The following is a 9,102-nucleotide window of genomic DNA, read 5'->3' on the forward strand; positions in this document are numbered from 1 at the left end:
GAGAAAGAAGAAGAAAAAGACCTAGGGGAAGATTTAGGATATTATTTTATAACCTCACGGTGAAGTGCTTTCTACCTTTGACTCAACATCTGAAAAGTATTTAAAAAAAAAAAACTGATGAATAGAATGATATGAAAAATGACTTTTTACAAGTTTATTTATTTAGTAACCTCTAGGCCCAGTGTGAGGCTCGGCCCCCACCCCTCCCACCGAGCCAACCCGGCGCCCCTAAGAAATAACTTTCAGTGGAACCTTAAGCACCTGGCATCATCACGCTGAGCAAGGCCCAAAGACAGCTATCCAACAGAAGAAAATATTCAAGGCTTAGAGGACAGACAGAGGGCCAACCCCCTTAATATGTAAAGTACAGCTACAGGCCCAACCGATTCACCTAGCCAGAAAAGGGCCGAAGTCCGTGAACAGAGAGAGTTCAGAGGGAGAAGAAACGTGGCGCTCACACACAGGAGAAGACACTCGGCCTGATTAGAGAAGTACACAGCAAAACTGCGCTGAGGTACCCTTTCCACCACCTCTAAGAAATGGCCCTCTCCCCCGCCACCTCCCGATCTGCCCGCCCCGCGTCGCCCAGAAGCAATCCCACTCGGCCGCCGCCGCGCGGAGTTGCCGGCGAGCCTGGGGAAGGAGGGGCCGCCTGAGAAGGTCCGCCGCGCTCTCGCTCTCGCTCTCGCTCTCGCTCTCGCTCTCGCTCTCGCAGTCGCTGTCCCCGATCCGCCGAAATTCAAGGCACTCTCGCGGCGAGGGTGGCCGGGACCACCCCGCCGCCGAGGGCACAGGGGGCACAGGACCGGCCTCCGCAGAGCGCAGTGTGCAGGCACTGGGGTCCGTGCGTGTCGATCAGAGTGAGTCTCGCCGAGGAAACGGGAAGTGTTCCGTTCCGCGAATGTCATCTGGGACATCCCGTTCTCGGGACGGACCCGGCCGGGGCCCCGGACTCTGGGGCGGAAGACTGCCCGAACGACACGGACGCGAGCGGAGAAGTGCCGAGCAGGGAGGGCGCGCCGGGCACTGGCTGAGCGTGTGGGAGGCGAGATCCCATCCACCGAAGCGCTTGCTGAGTGTGCGGTACGTGCTGGGGGCGGGGGGAGAGGGGAGAGAGCAAAGTGACCAAAGCGAAGGTCTCGCCTTCACGGGCTCCCGGGAGCCCCGGGAGCTGCAGCCGTGTCAGCCGTCCCCAGTGCCGAGCCCCGGCGCGGGATGCGCGCGCGGCGGCAGGTGGGCGGCCGGCTGGGTTTGGGCTGGTGGCGCGCGGGGGCGGTCGGGAGGGTGGAGTCGGGCGGCGGCGGCCGCGCCCCCTCGGGGAGCTAAAGGCGGGGCATGCAGATTCGGAGTGGCTGTTGGGCGCGGGCCGGCCGGGGCAACCAGGGATACTCGGAGGTCTCTCGTTCCGAGGGAAGAGAAGGAACCGTCTGCACAAACGTCTAGTGGTACGGATGGAACTGTCGACGACGCAAAGGAAATGAGGCCAGGAGTGAGGGCCTGGGTTCTCACCGTGACTTGAATATGGATGATGGGAGGCCGGTGCCCAGGCGGCGGGGGCGGAAGGCTTCGCTTTCCGGCCCTGTGGGTAAGTTCGAGTGTAGGGTGTGTCTTTGTCAGCGCAGTATGTGGTGCGTTTTCTCCCGGAGGACGGTATATTAGGTGGGGTTTTGGAGGTGGGTTGTGGAACTTGCTCTGTTTTTTCTGCGCGTCGACCTGGTGTTGCACAACTTGCGGGAGCGGTGCTCGTTCTCCCAATTTACTACCGAGGTGAGAAAATAGGTTTGGATGCTTTTTCTACGCGTTTATGCTATTACGGTGTTTTGTACGGGCGTGCGGCCTTGTTTTTGTTTTGGGGTCCCTTGGAAACTCTCCCAGGGAGGACACACGTTCCTGCTTCGTTCTGTGGCGGCTGCTTGTTTTTCTTTTTCTCCGCTTCCTGCGCTTGGGCCTTGGTTTCCACGGTGTTGTTCCTTATAGGTCCCTGCCTTGCTATGTCACCCACCCGTTGCCTTTCCTTGTTGTTGCGTTTCCTTGCTCCTGTCATCCGTCCAGCCGCAGGACATTCCCTCGAACGTTAGCTCCCGGCTGTCTCCCTTTCCAACACAATCGTGTCATACAATCGTGTCGTTCCGGCTGTCTCTTTTTCCCACACACTCGTGTCATTCCCGCTGATCTCAACAGCCTCACTGCTGATCCTTCCGAACCCCTTCGTCTCAGTTCTCCGACCTCGGCTACCCTTACCTAAAGCACTCACTCCCCTGGTCCGACCCTAGATCTTGTCATTACGAATTGCTCTAACCCCTTCCACATGCAGTCTTACACTGGCCAGCCACCTTCCCCCCCCCCCCCCCCCGCCTGCCCTTTGGTACCACCTACCACTTTTCACTGTCCCTTCACCCCCAAGCCACCAATGTCCTCCCATCCTTTTTATTATTATTCTTTTCTGTAGAAGCTTAAGTATTCGGTTTATTTGGATAGCATACTTGAACATATTAAAAGTTACAAAGCCTAAAATAAGCAACAAGTCAATAAAATCACAACTCAAGAATTCTTTTTCACGTGGTATCACTGACTATGAAATGCAAAAAGACTATAAATGTTTTACGTGGAATGATCTCTAACCTAATAAATTACACTAGTGTGACCAAACAGATGATCGCATACTGTGGAAGACAATAGAACATGAGCTGTTCTCCAGGACTGCTTTTTCAAAGCTTGAAAGATGAACTGACCCATCATTTTAGGGGGAAAAAGAGAAGTATGGATTACGAGGCTCTACATGTAGATTTTAAAAATTCTAATTAAAACATCTTAAGACTATTTTAGATGTTTATTTGACATTGGAAATGTAGTCGACTATCAAAGTATTTCTCTTCATCACGAAAATTCCATGTATTAAGGATTTACACAATCCGGGGAGGGCGGCGGGGGGGGGGGAGCCCTAGAAACATTTTTGTTGCCTGAGCAAGTAATTTTCAAAAAAGGCTCTCCAAAGTCTTGACTAGAGGCGTCATACTCTGCAATGAAATGCTTGAGTTCTGCAACACACCGCTCACCTATTTCATGTAAATTCTGTCTCAGTGCAAACCGTACAGACTTTTCTAAGGAAGGATCTTTTTCAATCAGCATTTTCACAACCCTCCCGAAAGTTCCACAGTCTTGTCGGTAAACCTGTTCCATCTCTTTGGTTTTTGATGCTATTGCTTTAGAGCGACTGCTTAGTTGACTGTCTTCAAATAATTCTATGCCATCTGTTGCATTTGACTCAGGTTCCTCTGGCTGCTCGATAAACAACGGTGCTGTGGATCCTGGCTCATACTCAATCTCAGGTAAGTTACTCTCATCTGCCTTCTCTAGCTTCTCAGCAGCCCACTTGCCTGCAGCCTCGGCACGTTCCTTTTCAGTTAGCCTACTGGGTCTGTCTAACACCTTTGATATGTCCTCCCATCCTTACTGACCGAGATTAATTTCCCTGCACACGCCCTTGGTGCCACCTGTGCCACTGAACGTGGCCGGCAGAAAGCATAGCACCAGGCTCACGTGGCTCACCTTGGCGCCCGGTATGCCGGGGAAAACCGGACATCGTCAGCGTTTGCTACCGGGCACCCAAGAGGCCCTTCCACGACAGGTAAAAATAAAGCATAGTGGGCAACGGCTTTATTAAAAATGGCCATACGAATTTAAACATAGCACACCTACGTTGTAAATGACTTCATAGTTTCCAGGTTCTGAAGGTCTGAATACCTGAATCTTGCGACATGCTCCGAATGCCAGGAACTGCTCGTTGGCTTGTCCTACCCGGCCTGCGGGATACCGCCTCCGGACCTCAGATCCATCCCCAACAGGTTCGGCCTCACCACGACTTCTGGTCCTTCTTGCGCTTGCATTGTCAAAAGGTAACAGCTGAAGAAATTTTTTGTGACCCTTGTTGAACTGCAAATCCTGGGGTTGGAGAAAATTCATCTAGGATATTGTCATTTTCAGACATGCGGTCGGAGATGTCCCTCGTGTAATCCCGTTCACCGTCCTCATTAGAGACCAGTCCTTTGCTTTCATCTTCTGATTCCTCTGCCGGTACCGTCATGATCGGTCTCACGGAAATGGGCGCCTCTGGCCGTGTCCTTCTCTTTGTCATCGGGGGTGGAAAGATGAAAATTTCCCAATTCTCGCTTGCAGTCAGCAAAAGCAAAATCGAGCCTTCGGAGATGGTGTCTCCCGCCTGCTTGTCTACCTTCGGGAAAGGGGAATGCGTACTGTGTTACCGCAACAAGGCAAGGAGAAAACGGAAGGATGGTGGGTGCCACGGCGACGACTTGTTCCGCGACCGCTGCATGACCCCTCTGAGGGATTCCTTCATTCCCCCATTTTCCTGATCCTTGTAGACTTTTTCGTCCTAGCTATGGATGGAGGAATAAGTGCAGGCAGGCCGAAATACGCCTAGGATGACGACACGGCAAATCGTGTCGAGATACGGGGAAAGTTAGATCGCGAAGACGCCGTGATGTGTCTTCGGTTTTGAGAGAGAGGAAAGCGGCGGCAGGAGCTGGCCCGCCACTCACAGCTAGCCGTGGTGGTCTCCGGTTGGACATACACGGTTTCGCCCAGCAGTGGCAACCTTAAAAATAAAATAGCCAGTTATTTTCCTAGCAAAATGAGTCTGTTCGGGGATGGCAGAGGCATTGCAGTTAGGGACGGACATGCAAGCTAGGGGGGAGCCTACAGGCAAGTCCGAAGAGGCAAAGGGAAGGTCAGCTTTTTTTTTTTTTTTTTTCACTTTCTTTATTTTTTGGAAGGTCAGCTTCTTTTAGGTTTTAGGAGGACATTGGGGAGGCTTGCTTTGAACCAAAGTTCACTGGAGAAGAACAAGAGTTTGAGGTTGTGGCAGTTTCCCATCAAAGTGCAAGCGGTGGTTAGTGCCTGGTTGCTGGGGCAAGGAGGGCTCTATCCTTCTTTTTCTTACAGGCAGGAGCTGAACTGCCTATGTGAAAAGGTTCCCCCTTGTCAGAATAATTTTTGTTTTCCTTCTTCCTGCTGGTTAGGCAGGCCGCAAGGAGTGGTACGTGCCTGAGAGCTCCCCTTTCAGGGCTTCCTGGCTCCATTTTAAGTGAGATTTCCTTTATTTATTTTCAACATCAACATCAGAAAAGGCCGCTCTGGGACCGCGACGAATCAAGACAGAAGAAGTGAGACCACTCCGTGGTCACGTCGGAACGGAGACAAAAAAAGAAGAATGTTGTCCGAACAACAAAATGCACCAAACACCCCCCCTTATCCTGGCTAATACGAGTAGCTGCTACTCCTTTACCAGTTTGCAGCTTTGGCCTCACTCTGTTTTTCCTTTCTTCCGGGTAAGATTTATTCAGTTACCCAATCACTGAATTACCCTGACTTCCCGAAAGCATCTGTAGGGCGGGGGAGATCTTTTTCCTTCTGCCCTTCGAGGTTCTTGGGGTGGGGGTGGGGGTATGGCTGGGGCTTTGTCACAAAAGACAGATTAACGAGAGAAAAACAAACGGAAGTTTATTAGTGTGTATGTCTCATATATACATGGGAGAAACTTAGGGATGAGTGACTCAATGGGGTGGCTAGAACTTGGGCTTATATAGCTCCTTAACACAGAAGGAACAGGAAAAAGAGAAAGAAGAAAGGAAAAAATAAATAAATAAATAAATGTTCAGAGAAGTGACAAGACAAAGTAAAAGGGCTTTGAGTTTCTAGGGTGGCAAACTGTAGGAAGTTAAATATAGGGGGGAATAGGAGAAGATAAGGGCCGTCCAGTAAAGTTTGTTACGTAGAGTCCTCTGGTGCCAGTCTCTGGGCCGATAAGGATCTAGGGTTGTCAGTGATCAACTTCTGTACACATTTCTGTCCTGCTTTGAGGCAAATCGGAAGAGGGCAGAGTTCTTCCTTCTATCTGTTTCAGCTCAAAATCATCTTTCTGCCAAAGTGGCATATTGGGGGGTGGGCGGTGGGGGGTGGGTTAGCAAATGCTGCTACCCTTCACACCCCATTCAAAGGAAGGCCTCGCTTGCTTAAACTGTCCCGCAAGCCCACATCCTATACGTAATAAGCCATTCCTGACACCCTCGCCCCGAAGCGCGTCCCCTCTCACTTTTGCAACTAGGATAACCCAATTCGTCTCATCACGGGCGTGTTCCTGGTGGTCTTTGGCTGGATGGTGTTGGCAAGTTATTAAGAGGCTCCACCGAAGGACCCCTCTGGTAACTGCAATATGGAATGAGTTTTGTTCTGTTTAAGAGGCAAGGTGTTCTCTTTTTTTCATTACATCCATCTGAAGGGTCTCGTGACTAAGGTCTTATTAGCTGATAATAAATGACCTTTTCCCAACAATAGCTAGCCCCTTCAAGGTCCTGGAAACCTTGCTTCCAAAATTCCTTAGAGACTTGGGCTATCCCTAACCCTTCCCAGCTGGAAAGTATATAATGGACCACTCCTCATGACCCCAGTGCAGCTCTTTCTGCCCCCGGGCCCTGTCCCCGTGCTTTCGCGAAACCGCCGTTTTGCACCCGAGACGTCTCAGGAATTCTTTCTTGTCCGTTGGCTTCGAACCTTAACGTTCTTTCCTACATCATGGGGCGCCCGGACGTGGGGAGACTCTGGGTCCAGAGTCTCATCTGGACTCAGCCTCGGTGCAAACTTGGCGAGTGCTTTCTCTTCTCTTCCTTTACTCTCATTTTCGGGGCTCTTCAAGGAGCACGGTCTTCCTGGAACACTTTCACGCCGATTGCTCAGGCTGCAATCCTCTAGCCCGTGGCAACTCTACTGGGAGGAGAAAGCCTGCCTTTTGGCTGGAAGTTAGTAGTACCCTGGCCGGGATGGTAACAAGACGCAGAGACTCGATGCCCTCTCTTATTCCTGTCCTTACACAAAGTTGTCTGTCTTGGGCACGGGCCAGCCACCTGAGTCACCAGGACGGCTGCCAACCTTAAGACTCCCGTGTGAGGTTTCCTCCTGATTGATCTAATGGGATCCCCTTCACATCCCTGGTCTAGCCGCTTCTGGCCGCGGGACCTCCAGTGGGAGCCGGCAGAAACCAGTTACCCGATGGAATTAGAACCCAACCGGGGACCGTTTCCTAGGGAAGTTCGCTGTAAGGACTGCCTGTGTTGGAATGTCGCTTGGATCATGGTGGATTTCTGTCTTTACTGTTTTCCATCAACTGAGTACTTAGTCCTCTACTAAGTACTTAAGCTACAAAATTCGGTAATTTCCCCTTGTAAAACTTTCCTAGTGTTGTCCATGGGTTAAAAACAGCAAGTTCTTGGGGCGCCTGGGTGGCTCAGTCGTTAAGCGTCTGCCTTCGGCTCAGGTCATGGTTCCAGGTCCTGGGATCGAGCCCCGCGTCGGGCTCCCTGCTCGGCGGGAAGCCTGCTTCTCCCTCTCCCGCTCCCCCTGCTTGTGTTCCCTCTCTCGCTGTGTCTCTCTCTGTCAAATAAATAAATAAAATATTAAAAAACAAAAAACAAAAAACAGCACGTTCTTTAAGGCAAGGTAAAATAAGGCATGACCTTCAAGGCGAGGTAAAATAAGGCATGACCTTCACGGCACGACCTCCAAGGCACGGTATTTCGCTCCACACGCCAGGCACCTATCTGTAGCCTAGGATGCAATGGGGAAGCTGGGGGGTGGGGAGGGGCGGGGAGGGGGACGCTAGCATCCCAGGGGCCTTTATCGGTGGCGGTGGTCACAGCGATTTCGTTCAGGGGACGCCTCGGGTCGCTTTGACACCGGGAACCTCTGACTTATCCTGCGTGGGACGCCACCCGGGAGTCGGGGGGGGGGTGGAATGGGGATTTTCTAGGTAATGGACCTTCTCTTTTCTTCAGTTCCCAAGGACTCTCCCTCGGGGTGACTTTTAACCCACTGGAAACAATTCGGATTGCAAAACGTAGGAAAGGACTGAGCTCCTGTGACACCGCATGGCCTCAGTGGGATCTATCAGTTAGATCTCTTCTGCAGGAAACAGGGCAAATGGACCTAGGTTACCTTCATTGCTCTACACCAAGGCCCCGACCTAAGGGCCTCTTGCAGAATGTGTTTGCCTGAGTGGGACGGCTAGTAAACTCCCTCCTGACATATTGGATGATAATTATCTAAATAGGCCCCCTCCGAATAAACCCAGGTTGCTGGAAGAAACATAGGCCCTCCCTAGCAAAGGGGACTCTGACACTCTCTCTCCCTCTCTCCCTCTCTCCCTCTCTCTCTCTCTCTCCCTCTCTCCCTCTCTCCCTCTCTCCCTCTCTCTCCCTCTCTCCCTCTCTCCCTCTCTCCCTCTCTCCCTCTCTCTCTCTCTCTCCCTCTCTCCCTCTCTCTCTCTCTCTCTCCCTCTCTCTCTCTCTCTCTCTCTCTCTCTCTCTGTCACTGTTCCTCCTCCTAATAGATGTAGGGGCTTCTTCCTCACTCATTTCCCGGGTTAATGGCTATAACTGGAGCCAACTGTGGTTAGTCTACCTCGGGATGGGGACTTTAGGGAATATTCCCAAGCAGCTGCCGAAACTCCCTTTGTTTCAGGGAAATTTCCTGTCTTCTCTGGCCCGGCGCAGACCGCCTGTTCCCCCCTTACTGGGGGGGGAACCGTGGCGTCTGTGCCTCTGTTGGAGCCGATGAGCTCTAAAACCGGGAACGCTTTCTCTGCCTTCTGGCAGCACTTGGCCTCTTCTGTCTCCCCCTCCCGCTTCTGTGTCCGCACCACCTTGGGTGCAGCCTGCACAACAGGCTTCCCTACCATCCTCGGTGGCGCAGGCCCCATGGCTCCTCCCTTCACTGTCAAGGAGCAAGAAGAGGGGCGCCTGGGTGGCTCAGTTGTTAAGCGCCTGCCTTCGGCTCGGGTCGTGATCCCGGGGTCCTGGGATCCAGCCCCGCGTCGGGCTCCCCGCTCAGCGGGAAGCCTGCTTCTCCCTCTCCCGCTCCCCCTGCTTGTGTTCCCTCTCTCGCTCGCTCTCTCTGTCGAAAAATAAATAAAATCTTAAAAAAAAATAAAATAAAATAAACAGCTGGAAAATGGGATTGGTTCCGCAACAGTTGTATAACTCAACTAGCACCTCGACCAATTCTATGGGGCTGGGATGACAAAATCGTTCC

At 52.1% G+C, this 9,102-nt stretch overlaps 1 long non-coding RNA gene across 3 annotated transcripts; it reads left to right on the forward strand.

Moving 5' to 3' along the window:
- Window positions 1–9: 9 nt before the first annotated feature.
- On the forward strand, window positions 10–7,078 carry LOC118026431. 3 transcript variants are annotated; one of them, XR_004683577.1, is made up of 6 exons: window positions 10–1,083; window positions 1,411–1,585; window positions 3,270–3,329; window positions 3,520–3,628; window positions 3,719–3,896; window positions 3,985–7,078. It is a non-coding gene; the product is annotated as an uncharacterized LOC118026431 (long non-coding RNA). The 3 variants fall into 3 exon arrangements; XR_004683578.1 differs by having other exon boundaries at window positions 11–1,083; window positions 1,444–1,585; XR_004683576.1 differs by lacking the exon at window positions 10–1,083 and having other exon boundaries at window positions 1,093–1,585.
- Window positions 7,079–9,102: the final 2,024 nt, after the last annotated feature.

Source organism: Mirounga leonina, unplaced genomic scaffold (assembly GCF_011800145.1).
Source record: "Mirounga leonina isolate KUSES-001 unplaced genomic scaffold, KU_Mleo_1.0 Mir_225853, whole genome shotgun sequence".
Classification (NCBI taxonomy): Eukaryota; Metazoa; Chordata; class Mammalia; order Carnivora; family Phocidae; genus Mirounga; species Mirounga leonina.